Source organism: Tamandua tetradactyla, chromosome 10 (genome assembly GCF_023851605.1).
Source record: "Tamandua tetradactyla isolate mTamTet1 chromosome 10, mTamTet1.pri, whole genome shotgun sequence".
Taxonomy (NCBI): domain Eukaryota; kingdom Metazoa; phylum Chordata; class Mammalia; order Pilosa; family Myrmecophagidae; genus Tamandua; species Tamandua tetradactyla.
The window spans coordinates 31,833,138-31,845,184 of NC_135336.1; the positions used below are offsets into that span (position 1 = coordinate 31,833,138).

The following is a 12,047-nucleotide window of genomic DNA, read 5'->3' on the forward strand; positions in this document are numbered from 1 at the left end:
ACAAATCGTGTCTTACAGTATCCTCACTTGGTTGTTCAATCAGCAGCTCTCTAAATTTTAAACAGTTTTCATTGGTCCCTGGAGACAAAGAACCAACAAACAGAGCTTTACCAAATTTCAAATCACTTGTCCCTCCCCCCTAATTAGTTGCTCTTGGTAATGCTGTGATACCATCGATATCTTCCTGTTAACTGTGGGCCATAACATGCATTTTTTAGTTTTACCACTAAACCTTTCTACTATTGACTCTTTGAAACTGTTCATGTGAGATATCTATATCAAACCTTTGAAACAGTTCATGTGAGAACTTAGTTATAATTATACATTTAATCAGTGGGATGCATGGCACTATATATCCCCTTCCAATCATATTCACCTTCAATATACCAATGTTACTTATAACATTTAAGTTCAACCTCATTGAGTAGCCTTTCCCCTTTCTCTAGTTTCTATGTACCTCTAGGTCTGCTATATTCTACAGTGTAACCTGTGAGATTACCTTTACCAGAGCCATAATAGCAAAATCATGCAATATCTGTCCTTTTGTGTCTGACTTATTTCACTCAGCATTATGTCCTCAAGTTTCATCCATGCTGTCATATACTTCAGGACCTCATTTTGTCTTACTGCTGCATGATATTCCATCATAAATATATACACACACACATGCACACACACCACATTTTGTTTATCCATTCATGTGTTGATGGTCACTTGGATTGTTTCCATCTTTTGGCAGTTGTGAATGGTGCTGCTATGAACATCAGTGTGCAAATGCTGTTCATGTCACTGCTTTCAGCTCTTCTAGGTATATACCTAGTATTGGTATTGCCATGTCATATGGCAACTCAATATTTTGTTTTCTGAGGAATCACTAAACCATTTTCCATAGCAGCTGAACAAATCGGTAATGAACAAGTGTTCTGATTTTTCCACATCCTCTCCAACATTTGTAGTTTTTTTTGTTGTTGTTGTTTGTTTGTCTTTTTAGCAGCCATTCTTACAGGTGTAAGGCAATATCTCTTTGTTTTCTTGATTTTCATTTTCCTTATGACTAATGAAAATGAACTGATGAAAATGAGCATCCTTTCATGTGTTTTTAGCCATTTGTATTTGCTCTTTGGCAAATTGTCTATTCATATCCACTCCCCATTTTATAATTGTTTGTTCTTTTATTGTTGTGCTTTATAATTTCTTTATGTACACAGGATATTAAGCCTTTACTCAATATATGATTTCCAAATTTTTTCTCCCATTGAGTTGGCTCCCTCTTCACCTTTTTGACAAAGTCCTCTGACGCACAGAAGCTCTTGATCTTAAGGAGTTCCCATTTATCTATTTTTATTTTCTCTGCTGGTGCTATAGGTGTAAAGTTTAAGAAGCTACCTCCTATTACTAAATCTTGAAAATGTTTCCCTACATTTTCTTTGAGAAGTTTTATGGTACTGGCTCTTACATTTAGGTCTTTAATCCATTTTGAATTAATTTTTATATAGGGTATAAGGCAGGGGTCCTCTTTCATTTTTTTGGCTATTGAGATCCAATTCTCCCATGCCCATTTATTGAAAAGACTATTTTGTGCCAGTTCAATGGATTTGGGGGCCTTGTCAAAGATCAGTTGTCCATATATTTGGTTTTCTGTTGCCACATTCTCAATTCGATTGCATTGGTCGACACTTCTATATTTGTACTAGAAGAATGCTGTTTTTACCACTGTCGCTTTATAGTAAGCTTTGAAGTTAGGAAGTGTTAGTCCTCACACTTTGCTCTTCTTTTTTAGGATTTTTGTTTTTAGCTATTCAGGGTCTCTTTCCCCTTCAAATAAATTTGATAACTAACTTTTCTGTCTTCAAAATAGAGTGTTGGGGTTTTTATTGGGATTGTATTGAATCTGTACATCATTCAACCTTCCTATTAGTGAGTGGGAATGTCTTTCCATCTATTTAGGTCATTCTTTCTTTTAGCAGTATTTTGTCATTTTCCATGTACAAGTCCTTGACTTCCCTTATTAAGCTTGTTCCTAGATATCAGGTCACTATTTTGAATAGATTTTTTTCCTTAATTCTCTCCTCAGATAAGTCACTACTTGTGTATAGTGACATTACTGATTTTTGTACATTAATTTTGTATCCTGTCATGCTGCTGATTTTATTTATTAGTGCATATAGCTTTGTCTTAGATTTATCAGGGCTTTCTAAGTATAGGATCATGTCATCTACAAATAATGAAAGTTTTACTTCTTCCTTTCCTATTGGGATGCCTTTCATTTCTTTTTTCTTCCTAATCACTCCAGCTAGGACTTCTAGTATACTGTTGATTAATAGTGGTGATGATGGGCACCATATCTTATTACCGATTGTAAGGGGGGATGCTTTCAATCTCTTATCATTAACTATGATTAAGGTTGTGGGTTTTTCATATATGCCCTTAATGATATTGAGGAAGTTTCTTTTGACTCCTACCTTTTGAAGTGTTTTTATGAGAAAAGGGTGCTGAATTCTGTTGAAGATTTTTCACCATCAATCAATATGATCATGTGATTTTTCCCTTTTGATTTATTAAGCTGTATTATGTTGATTGATTTTCTCATTTTGAATCACCCTTACATTCCTGGTATAACCCCACTTGGTTTTGATGTATAATTCTTTTAATGTGTTTTTGGATTCGATTTGCTAATATGTTGTTTAGAATTTTCGCATCTATTTTCATTAGGGAGATTGGTCTGTAGCTTTCCTTTCTTATAGTGCCTTTATTTGGTTTGGGTATTGAGTGATATTAGCTTCATAAAATAAGTTAAGTAGCATTCTTTTTTCCTCAAATTTTTTGAAGAGTTTGAGCAGAATTAATATTAGTTCTTTTTGGAATGTTTGGTAAAATTCCCCTGAGAAACCATCTAGTCCTGGGATTTTCTCTGTGGGAAGATTGAGTCTCTTTAATTTTAATTAGTTTGTTGATATCTTCTGTTTCTTCTCGAGTCAGTATAGGTCATTTTGTGATTCTAGGAATTTGCCCATTTCATCTACAGTGTCTAGTTTGTTAGTATATAGTTGTTCATATGATTTTAAATATTTTTTCAGAATCAGAAATGAGAGGGGGTAATGACCCCCTCTCATTTCTGGTTTTGTTTGAGTCCGCTCTCTTTTCTTCTTTGTCAATCTCGCTAGAGGTCCATCGATTTTATTGATTTTCTCAAAGAACCAACTTTTGATTTTGCTGAGTCTTCTATTGTTTATTCGTTCTCCAGTTCTTTCATTTCTGCTTTATTCTTTGTTGTTTCTCTTCATCTGTTTGCTTTGGGGTTAGTTTGCTATTCTTTCTCTAATTTCTCCAGGTGAGCAGTTACATCCTCAATTTTTGCTTATTCTTGTTTTTTACATAGGCATTTAGAACAATAAATATCCCTCTCAGCACTGTCTTTGACACACTTCATAATGAGAATATAACATATCATTCATCTCCAGATATTTACTGATTTCTCTAACAATTTCTTCTTTGCCCATTGATTATTTAAGAATGTGTTATGTAATCTCCATAACATTTTCACATATTTGTGAAAACTTTGGTTCTTTGGTGATTATTAATTCACAGCTTTTGTTCCTTTGTGGACAGAGAAAGTGTTTTGGATAATTTCAGTCTTAATAAATTTACAAAGACTCATTTTGTGTCCCAGTATCTGATTTATCCTGGAGAACATTCCATGTGCACTAGAGAAGAATGTAAATTCTGGTGTTTGGGGTGAAATGATCTGTATATGTCTATTAGGTCTAATTCATTTATCACATTGTTTAGTTTCTCTATTTCCTTTTGCCAGTGTTTGCTGCATGTACTTTGGAACTCCTTGATTGAGAGCATAAACATTTATAATTATTTCCTCTTGGTGAATTGTCCGTTTAATTAATATATAGTGTCCCTCTTTGTCTGTTATGATGTCTTTACACTTAAAACTAACTTATCTGATATTTGTATAGCTACTCCTGCTTTCTTTTGGTTACAGCTTGCATGGAACATCTTTTTCCCTCCTTTCACTTTCAATTGATTTGTGCCATTGGGTCTATGATGTATCTCTTGTAAACAGTATATTGATAGAGTATATTTTCCATCCATTCTGTTAATCTGTATCTTTTAATTGGTAAGTTCAGTCTATTAATGTTCTAAGTTACTACTATAAAAGCAGTTCTTGAATCTACCATCTTTTCCCTTAGTTTTTATTTGTCAGATCTATATATATTTTTTCCCTCTTTCTCTTTTTTTATCCTTTAAATTACCCTTCTGGTGCTCTTCAATTCTGTGCTCTCCTCCAGACTCCCCCTCCTGTCTTTTTTTTTTTTTCAGCTGACGGAACTCTCTTTAGCATTTCCTGTAGGGCAGGTCTTGTATTGACTAGTTCTCTCAGTTTTTATTTGTCTTTGAAGATTTTAATCTCTCCCTCAATTTTGAATGACAAGTTGGGCAGATAGAGAATTCTTGGCTGCAAGCTTTTCTCGTACAGGATCTTAAATGCATCATACCACTGCCTTTTTTGCCTCCATGGTGCCTGTTGAGTAGTCCAAACTCAGGTTTACATGTTTTCCCTTGTATATAGTAGCTTACTTTTCTTGTGCTGCTTTCAGGACTTTCTGCTTCTCTTCAACATTTGACAATTTGATTAGTATATGTCTTGCAGTAGGCCTATTTGGATTTATTCTATTTGGTGATTGTTAGGCATCTTTAATTTGCATATTTATATCTTTGATAAGGGTTGGGAAATTTTCACTAATTATATCTTCAACTAATCTTCCCAGTCCCTTACTCTTCTCTTCTCCTTCTGGGACACCAATGAGTATTGTATTTTGGCACTTTTTGTTGTCCATCACTTCCCTAAAGATCCAGTTCCACTTTTTCTGTCTTTCTTGCCATTGTTCTTTTGTGTGCTCTAGTCCAAAAGTTCTGTTTCTGGCTCACTTATTCTTTCTGATTACAGTCCATACATAGAGTACAATCCACGGCTCACAGTATCATCACATAACTATGTATTCACCACCATGATCATTTTTAGAACATTTGCATCACTCCAGAAAAGGAATTTAAGAAAACGAAAGAGAAAAGAAAAAATCATACAGTATTCTAATTTGATCTACTGTATCTTTCTTCTCTGTGAAATCTGCCATTTTTCTGTTTTATCTTTCAAATTCTTCCTTATGCTCTTCTAGTGTCTTCCTGGTATCTGTTATTTCTTTGTAAATATCCTTGCATAGTTGTCCCCTCTGTGTCCCTCTGGTGTTTTGATTTGGTCATTTGACTGAGCCATTTTTGCTTGGATCTTCAAGTGTTTTTTTTTATTTTCTGTTGTATTCAGGGAATTTGATTATCTTAATAAAGTTATTTATAAGTTGGTTTCCTTCACTCATCCAAAGTTTTGTATTTACATGGTTTTGCATTGAAGGTTTCCTTTTGCAGTTGGCTTGTCAGCAGTTCACTACTAAATCAGGGCCCACATCTTATGTAGGAGGTACAATTCTACTTGAGGGCCTATTAAAAGCTAGGCAGAGGTACACAGATATTTGTGGCAGAATGCCTGCCTACCATGTGGGAAACCTGGACTCAATTTCCAGCCCATGTACCCAAAATAATAATAACAGCAACAGCAACAACTATAGTAATAAAATAAAATAAAATAAAAAACAACTCAGTAGTAGTAGACCCCAAAATCAGAAGGAGACACCCCAAGATATATTGGAAATGAGCTCAGACAGTGCCATAGAATGGAGAGAAATTTAAAAAATAAGAAATAAAAATTAAAACTCAATAAAGATATTACTATATAAATAAAATTTTAAAGATAATTATAAAAATATAGAAAAAATGTATTAAAAAAAAACTTAGGCAGATAGGGAGTTTGTCAGGCTGTGCTTAACTGCTTCTTCCCAGCAGGTGGTACTCCTGAGGTACTTCCTCCCCTCAGGCCTGCCCCTCCCTGACAGTAAAGGCTGGTGGGAAAGGTGTGCACGTGGCAGTACTGCTCCCAGCATGGTGGCAGGATGTCTTGTTCCAGTGCATGGGATGGAGGATCCAATTGCAGTGCCCCAGTTGAGGGGTAGCTAATCTGCAGTGCTGGGTTACTCTGCTGTTCACCATGCCTGATGGACTGCTATTCACAGTGCCTGGCCAGGAAACTGATTCTAGCACCCAGGGGCATGGCTTTTCACACTGGATGACTAGACACGCCTCTGGTTTCTCATGGGTGCTGCCTTCTCTGGGTCTTCCCAGGGAGGTTTTCCCAGCCAGCAGCTGGGGCAGGCTGGAGCAGAGGGACAGTCAATTCCCTTGGATCTGCACTCCCCTGCATGCTGCCATCTGCCCCTGGTGGTGTCACGACCAATCAGACCCACCCTATTCTCTCTGTCCTGATCACACTGCTTCTGTCCTCCCTTATGAAATATTGGAGACCTTCTTGGATCACTCACCCCCTGGGACTACAGTCCCCGCCTTATCTTGTCCTATGGAGCAGGAGTGAATCCAGCTTTCTCTACTCCACCATCTTCCTGGAAGTCCTAAAACTTTAATGTGCACAAAAATCACTTGGGAAGCAAGTTTGAAATGCTTATTCTAAGACTTCTTGGCCCACAGAAAGTCTAATATAATAAGTCAGGAAGGGACCATGGAATCTGTATTTTCATTCCAGGTAATTTTTTGAAGGAAGTAATGCTTGCCCATGCTTTGAGAAACTTGAGTTGATTGAAGAACTGTTAGTCCCCATTCTTCATATCAGAAAGGGATTGTTCAGGAAGGCAATGTGTCGGTGTTTGGCAGACCCCTGGACCAGAAACCAAATTTTCAAATTCCAAAACCCATAATCTTTTCATTACATTGCAGTGCTTCCCAGGAAAAGGAAAGCAGAGAAACGAACAAAACAGGATTTAAATGTGCAGGAAAGAATAGTTAGAAAGGTGTGCATGCAAAACGCTTTGCACTAATGTGACCTGGCATACTGGTTCCTTTGGACCCTCAAGTTGACTTGTGATGCCTGCATGGAGAAGAGCTCCAGACTGCAAAATGCTGTGCCCTCCTCCAGGCCCATCATCTGTGCATCAGGGCTGGGCTGAGGCCCATTCCTTGCTTTCTGAGCTATCTTGTCCTCTAGCCAAAGAGTAAGTCACTTAACTTCAATCCAGCAGGTACCTGACTGATTTGCAATTTAATTTTTTACTCTGCCCGCAAAAATCATCTTTTCTTTAATGGGTGCTGCCACCAAAATAAAAATTGGCCTTTGCCAGGAAACTTCTTGGCTTCCTGTTTACATGAGCGCGCCCTTTATGGGGTGAGATGGGTTTTACATTTTTTATTGAAAGCATTCTTCCTCCATTTCTAAGGGAGAGAAAAAATCTAACAGGAAATGGTTATGAACAATTAACTATTATTTTTCAATTTAGTATTCCATTTGGGGTAATTTCATTCCTTTTTTTCTTGAATTAATTTTTATTCAGTTTTCTTAAAAACTGTGGCAAGACATCATAGGAAAAATTGCAGACAGACACAGTATATCCAAAGTTTTTATTTTGTTTTGAACTTCTTGTTCAGAAGTATGAGAATTCTGTGGTGGGGCTTAGAGGTGCTTGTGGGATTTATCTGGGGTATTTAGAAACCAGAAAAACAGACACGTGGTATTAGTAGTGGTAAAAATTCCCACACCCTGCGTAAACTCACCACACTTTCCAGAAGGTATTACCATAAATTATATCAAGAGGATTTCTATTCCCTTCATTTTCTCAAATGTTGTGGATAATAATTATTACTAATTTTAGTGAAAAACTTTGTGACATAACTTTTCATTCTTAGAAATTATCCTTTTCCTCCGAATATTTTTTAACAGTATCGTTATTGCCAGTCCCTGAACAGACCGATATTATTTGAAAGTCTAATAAACTTGCAATAGTGAGGTAAGATATTCTTTATTAATTGGGAGGGGGGCACAGCAACAAGTGGAGAGATACAATTCATATTATGTCCTTATAAAAGTATATTTTTGTATCCTTCTCAAATGTTTGGACTTTTAGGCCTATCAATTTTCATTCCTTCAAGATTATTTTATACCCAGGATGGATCAAGATTCTTCCTGAAGCTTAAACAATTTGGGGGATCTTCTTTAAGAAAAATAACCCACAATTGTGAGACAGAGCCCTGGAAGGGGTCCATGCAAGTGAGGGGCCCTGAAGCTTAAGCTCCATTGCAGCCCACCTCTGTATATCCCCATTTGGGAATTTAAAGGACCACTCAATAAATATTTCTGTTCCGTATAATGACAAGATTATTTGAGAATAATACTCTACTGTAAGTATCTAGTCTTTTGGTTAAAAGTAATAAAATATTTGAAAATAATATGAGCTCACTTACAAGCGGTCTAACTTACTTGTTCCATGTAGTGTTTATTCAGGTTAACCCTAATATAAGCAGGCCCACCCATACGACTAAAGCAGACATCTTTGCATCTACCTTGTATTTCAAGCGATATTTGAGTCAATAACTATAGGGCAACAAGAAATGTCAATAGTTCCTTGGTGTTCTTTGTGATGGGATTACGGCTGCATTATGACTAATATCGGAAACTAGAGTATGCTGCATTTGACCCCATGTGCCTTTTCTCTAAATTGGAAACGATGTACGAGACATAGAATCCATTTTCACACTTAAGTACTGTTTTTTTATTGGTCTTTCATTATTTTTGTGGATTAATCTTTTTCTCTAAAACAAGATGGTAAGCATCTTGAGAATAGAAATTTGATTTTTTTTTCTGAATTTCTCACAGTGTCAGTACACTGGTGCTGCCTTCATGTATGTTTTCTTTATTTAAATCTCTCTCTGGACGTTGTACTAGAGATAACCTGAAGTTGTGGTCTTTGGTAGGAGATGTTTAACGTTTTTAACTGAACTGCTATGAAAACCTAAATTTATCTCTTCCCCTCTATTTTATCCCTCTGACTCTAGAACTTCCCACTAAGGGAGAAAATGTCAATATTCTGAAGATAAATCTGGAAACAAGAATGTAAAAAAAAAGAAGGGGCACAAGACTGGCAGGTCAGGAAGTACTGAATTTCCATTCTCTGTATGGCTAAGTGAGTTATTTTACCTCATTTTCTTATCAGTAAAAAGTGGGCTTCAGTGCCTTCCTGGGAAGCAACTTCTGGGGGTTTTAAGAGGGAAGAAATCAAACCAGTTTTCTGAGGCCCTCAACACAGTTTGTCTCTTGTTCCCACTTAACAAAGTAAAATTCAAAAGCAAAAGTGCAGGCATAGTGGTAAGTAAATCTGCGAACTTCAAGCATTTGGTAGTGGCCAAATACTCACCTGAATATCAATCCCAGGTATCCTCTTTCATCTGCAAAATATAAGCTGCCTTTGACAGGGAGACCCTTAAAAATGAAGTATCACCTGTTTGAATTCTAGCAATATTGAAAAGAATTTTCACTAACTTGATTTTTTTTCAGTTTCAAATTTTCTTTCTATTGGTTCTTCTCTTTCGTATGTAATCAACATCCTTTAAGAGCAGAGAAGTGCTGAGTTAGTTTGCAGAATAGTTGTGGCCAATATAAAAGTTAAATTTCACACCTACCTTAGAGCTCATGTTGTGCTCCCTTAACTGAGAATGACTCTAGTACAAAAATCGTTCTTATACTCTTACCTTTTGCCGGTTGCCTTCAGCAAGTAGTAGTGTTCAAAGTATGGTGCTATGATCTGCACAAATAAATATTGGTCATACATATGGAAAATACTATGTATAGAAACAACCTATCCAGAAAAATGACGTCTGATTTCTCATAACTCATTTGGGCTAACTTTTTTTAATGCATTCACTGCTTCTTATAAACAATTTCAAAATATCTCCATGACAGTATAATGTCACATAGTCCATGTCTTCAGATTTTTAGAACCACTGGAAATCAAAACAGGATATTGGTCTGATTGACTCAGTAACATACTATTATCTGTTTACAATTTATGGCATAACTAGCTACCGAACAACTGCTGTGTTCAAATTTTCCAGGCTATACATTTGAAGAGGTATTCCTTCTAGGAAGTCTTCTGCCAACTGTGAGGCTATTCCATAGACCAAATATCTTAAATGTTGACATGGCTGATGGTTTAAGGCCAGTGTCTCATAGCATCAGTGTAGTGTTTTTCAGCAGCAGCACTATTCACATTTTGATCCAGATGTGTCCCTGTTGTGGGGAAAGGGCTTCCTGTGCATTACAGGATGCTCAGGAGCAGCCCTGGCCTCTACCCTCTCAGACATGATCATCAAAATTGTTTTCAGGTATTGTCAATTGTCCCCTAGGGAGCAAAACTGTCCCCCCTGCACCCTGTGCTAGGAACCACTGGGTTGGTAATATTCATTACACAGGACCAGAACCACTGTTATTTTTGTTCATTTGTTTGTTTTTGCATATGTGTTTTTAATGGAGTAGAGAAAAATCTGATCTGAAGAGAATTCATAGTTCTCAATTGAGAATTTCTTCCATCGAACTGTGCTGAGTTCTGTTTTAGATGTTGATTTTCATTGGCAGTCTACAGAGTTTCCTTTAATGAAGTTTTGTGTATGAAAAAGGGCTCAAAGATTCTGTATAGATGTATATTTTATACTTTTTATTTATTTATTGGTCTCCTTATTATGGTCTCTATCTGAAAGGCAGGCCAAGCTAGCACACTGCTATTGACTTAACAACTATACTCCCTTTTCAACATTTACCTGCTTTAAATAGTTTAATAGTTGATATTTTATCCTTAGCAGCATATACCTAAAGGGACATGAGGTGAAAACTAAAACCAACAGGTAAATTCATTTTGGCTTTGAGGCAGGATGACAGCAATTATGCAGTCAGGGCTTCACTCACTCATTTTAGTCAGAGGCCAGAAGTGAAAAGAGATCACTTGCTAAACAAGAGACCAGAGCTCTGTTTTCACTCAATTAACCTGATTTTAACTACTCACAAAGATTCAGAAAAGTGACCTCACAACGACTATATGAAACTCATTCATCTTCACAGCAACCATACCAGGCAGGTACTATTATTATACACACTTACAGGTGAGGAAATAGGGGTATTAAGAATTAAGTAGGGTGGGCCATGGTGGTTCAGCAGGCAGAGTTCTTGCCTGCCATGCTGGACACCCAGGTTCGATTCCCGATGCCTGCCTATGCAAAAAAAAAAAAAAAAAAAAAAAAAGAAGTAGATTGCTCCAAATTCTACAACCTATAAGAGAAAGAGGCAAGTTTCAAATCAGGCAGTGTGCATCACAGTCCATGATCTATTCAAAGTCCTTGAAAATGTCAAAACTTAAAAGGCAGCTAACTGATAGGATGGATTTCAGGGATCTCTGAAAAGAATATTTCTCCAAGAGAATAAAGAAAGAAAATAATCCAACTTTTCCAACCTTCAGATTTAATGATGGGAAGTAAATTGAAAGAAAGGATTCCAAATTCAATAATCAGCTATGTTATTATTGTAGTCCATTCTGTTTTATACACAAGTTTCACTTAAAATTTTCATTGACTATATCAGGTCTGTTCATAGAGTCTCAGCATATTTTCACCTTTTTTTTCTGCATGGGCAGTCACTGGGAATTGGACCCAGGTCTCCGGCATGGCAGGTGAACACTCTGTCTGCTGAGCTACCATGGCCCACTCAAATTTCAGTGTATTTTGCAATCCGCATTTCTATTTGAAGCTTGAGAAAATATTTTGCTTATGGACATGGTTATCCTGCATCATATGATTTCCGCTCTTCTTCATTAACCATCAGATAATTCTGCTACCTCTCATTAATATTTTTTCAGGAAACATAAGAACTTCGATAAATAAATCAAATTTCATTAGTTTTAAATATGCGTTTCTCAGCATTGTTAGGAAAAAAAAAACTATACCCGCTAAAAAGTTCCTAAGTCTGGAATACTGTGATTTAGAAACATGTTGATATTCAAAATTTTCTGAGTATCAATATTAGTTTCCAGTGAAATGTCCATAATTATTATTGTATACCCTCATAATACCCACTAAAATATTTGTGTCTCCTCTTC

General features: G+C 36.4%; 1 protein-coding gene across 37 annotated transcripts in view; it reads left to right on the top strand.

Moving 5' to 3' along the window:
• ZBTB20 (zinc finger and BTB domain containing 20) overlaps positions 1-12,047 on the top strand; it is an 893,822-nt gene that overhangs the window by 525,151 nt on the left and 356,624 nt on the right. For 7 of the 37 annotated variants that reach the window (XM_077118291.1, XM_077118278.1, XM_077118275.1 and 4 more), the window contains one exon: positions 8,962-9,051. The exons of 29 other annotated variants lie outside the window; for them this stretch is intronic. The gene's annotated coding sequence lies outside the window, so the exon portion shown is untranslated. Of the gene's footprint in view, positions 1-8,961; positions 9,090-12,047 lie in introns of all 37 variants that reach the window. One more of the 37 variants, XM_077118276.1, reaches the window with a different exon arrangement.